Source organism: Elephantulus edwardii, unplaced genomic scaffold, assembly GCF_000299155.1.
Source record: "Elephantulus edwardii isolate Elephantulus edwardi_28Jun2011 unplaced genomic scaffold, EleEdw1.0 scaffold02125, whole genome shotgun sequence".
Classification (NCBI taxonomy): domain Eukaryota; kingdom Metazoa; phylum Chordata; class Mammalia; order Macroscelidea; family Macroscelididae; genus Elephantulus; species Elephantulus edwardii.
In genome coordinates this window covers 3,748-6,950 of record NW_006401875.1, presented here as the reverse complement: position 1 = coordinate 6,950, position 3,203 = coordinate 3,748, and the positions used below count along the sequence as shown (strand labels likewise).

The 3,203-nt window shown below is 36.3% G+C and overlaps 1 pseudogene; it reads left to right on the top strand.

The window, feature by feature from the left end:
* Window positions 1–425: 425 nt before the first annotated feature.
* On the top strand, window positions 426–1,391 carry LOC102861880 (annotated as a pseudogene).
* The last annotated feature ends 1,812 nt before the right edge of the window (window positions 1,392–3,203 follow it).

Below are 3,203 nucleotides of genomic sequence, written 5' to 3'. Positions count from 1 at the left end.
AATAAAATATAGAAAAAAAAAAAAGACCGAAATTCCAGAAGTGTCCAACACGCTAGAGGGACAAAAAAAAAAGTAGATTGGAAGAGATGGAGTAGATAGTCAGTGAGTTGGAAGATAAGAACCTCAAGAGCAACATACTAGAAGAAATATGATAGATGAGACAAGAAGAAAACATTAGAATCATGTGGGATGGCACCAAAAGGAACAATATATGTATGATTGGAATTCCAGAATATGAGAGGGATAAGGAAATCACTGAGAAAATTGAGGAAGAAATACTAGAAGAAAACTTGCCAGGTATTACAAAGAACAAGGAAATCCACATTCAAGATGCTTAGTGAACACTTCTCAAAGAGAAGAACATCAAGAGATATCATAGACAAATTCTCCAAATTAAAAGATACCAGGGAGGGTGCCGTTGGAAGATGGTGGAGGCAGTGGCAGAGCGGTGGTCTCAGGTGCCGCAGCCCCCAAGCGCTGCGGGATCTGCAGTTGGCCTTGGCAGGATTATATGAAGATGAAATGAAAGGCAAATCTTCCAAGACGGGTAGACCTAAAGCATCACTCTTTAAAAGCCCACGAACACCACCTCAAAGGTTCTATTCAAGTGAGCATGAATACAGTGGATTACATATAGTTCGACCTTCACCAGGGAAAATTGTGAATGAACTTTTCAGAGAGGCAAGGGAACATGGAGGAGTGCCTCTGAATGAAGCTACAAAAGCATCAGGTGATGAAAAATCTAAGTCATTTACAGGTGGAGGATACAGATTGGGCAGTTAGTTCCTTTTGTAAGAGATCTGAATACATCTATGGAGAAAACCAGTTGCAAGATGTTCAGGTTTTGCTTAAATTGTGGAGCAATGGTTTCAGCTTCGATGATGGAGAATTGAGACCTTATAGTGACCCAGCAAATGCAGTTTCTGGAATCTGTTAAGAGAGGAGAAATTCCTCTGGAGCTTCATGGCAGCCAGGTGAGTTTGGATATGGAGGATCACCAAGACCAGGAATACACAAAACCTCGGCTGAGGTTCAAGGCTTTTAGTGGAGAAGGGCAGAAGCTCGGAAGCCTTACACCTGAAATAGTTAGTACACCTTCCTCACCAGAAGAGGTTAAGTCAATCCTTAATGCAGTCGTTCTTACTGATGACTCTGTGCCAACAACAAAAATCCAAATCAGGTTAGCAGACGGGAGTCGTTTGATACAGAGATTCAATTATACTCACAGGATCTTGGATGTCCGAGATTTTATTATACGGTCCCGTCCTGAATTCGCAGCTCTTGACTTGATTCTTGTGACTTCATTTCCAAGCAAAGTGCTCAGAGATGAAAGCCTGACACTGCAAGAGGCAGATGTTCTCAACACTGTGATACTCCAGCAGCTGAAGTGATCTGGAATAACTCACGTGCCATATAAACAAGCATACTTCTTCCAGCATCAAACCAACCAAATGATTCTTATTACTTTAACAGATAAATTTTTTTTTTCTTATTGTGTCATCAAGCCTTAGTATAGATAAACCCAAACTAGATCTGGGTCCTCAGATAAGTAGATTTGAGTTTTTAGTTACAGAGCTGGCTGATACTGATAACTTGGAAAAAAAAATCCAAGCAAACTAAATGTGTTATATGCTCAGTGTTAATGTAACAATATTTGTTAATAAAGTCACAAACTCCTTTTTGATAAATACCTTTGGTAAAATTTCTTGATGCTGCATTGACCAACAGCCATTAAGAAATCAATAATAATAATTTTTTATTAGTAGGCTAAGAATTTTATGTTTCTGTTATTTAATAAAGTATCTCTATTCTGATTTTGGAAAAAAAAAAGATACCAATAGAATACTACAAGTATCATAGGGAGAAAAAAACCAGAGTCACTTAGAAAGGAAAAGCAAAAAAGATTAAGTTCTGATTCCTCAGCAGAAACAATGAAAGCAAGAAAGCAAAGAGATGGCATATACAGAAAACTGAAAGACAACAACTGCCAACCAAGGATCCTGTACCCAGCAAAGCTCTCCAACAAATGTGAAGAAGAAATCACATCTTTTGCAGAAAAGAAGGAACTTAAGGAATTTGTGAAAACAAGACCAAAATTAGAAGATCTTTTAAGAGAAGTCTTCACACAGAGACACAAAAGGAAAATGGATGGACCATAGTAACAAGAAACGAGAAAAGAAACCCAGCAAAATGGCAATGATAAAACTTGGCCTGTCAATAATCTGGGAGAAAAATATATTAAGCAAATGCCATCCACAAAAATAACAAGAGTGGTAATAATAATCTCTGATAAAATAGACTTCAAGATGAAAACCACCATAAAAGATAAGGAAGGGCACTGTATAATGATTAAAGATACAGGAAATCAAGAAGACATAATATTGGCCAACATCTGTGGACCAGATTATAGACCTGTTACATATATAAAACAACTGTTAACAAAACTAAAGAAAGAAATAGACAACACCACAATAGTGGTAGGAGACTTTAACACACCACTCTCACCAAAGGATAAGTCAACTCAAAAGAAACTTAACAAAGATGCAGAAGATCTAAATGACACATTCCCCCATTCACATATTAGGATACAAAGCAAGCCTCAACAAATTTAAAAATATTGAAATAATACAAAGTTTCTTCTCAAACTACAATGACATAAAACTTGAAATTAGCCCCTAGAGGATAAAGCTTATAAAATCACCAATGTGGAAACCAAATAACACCCTGCTAGAATACAATTGGGCTATAGAAGAAATAAAGAATGAAATAAAAAAGGTTCTCAAAACAAATTAAAATGAAAGCATAATGTATCAAGAACTCTGGGATGCAGCTAAGACAGTCGTAAGGGTCCGTTCATATCAATAGGTAAACACATAAAAAATGGAGAAAGAAACAAAAGTAATATTTTAGCTCAACATCTTAGTCAAATAGAAAAAGAACAACTATCTAACCTGAACAGCTTCTAGAAGAAAGGAAATTATAAGAACAAGAGCTGACATCAATGGCATAGAAAACAGAAAAACAACTGAAACCATCAGCAAAAACAGGAGGTGTTTTTTTGAAAGGGTCAATAAAATTGACAAATCATTGGCAAACTTAGCAAAAGAAAAAAAGGAGAAGACACAAATAATTAAGGAATGATGGTGGTGCCATCACAACAGAACCAGAATAAATTAAACCTATGTAATATCAGAATATTATGA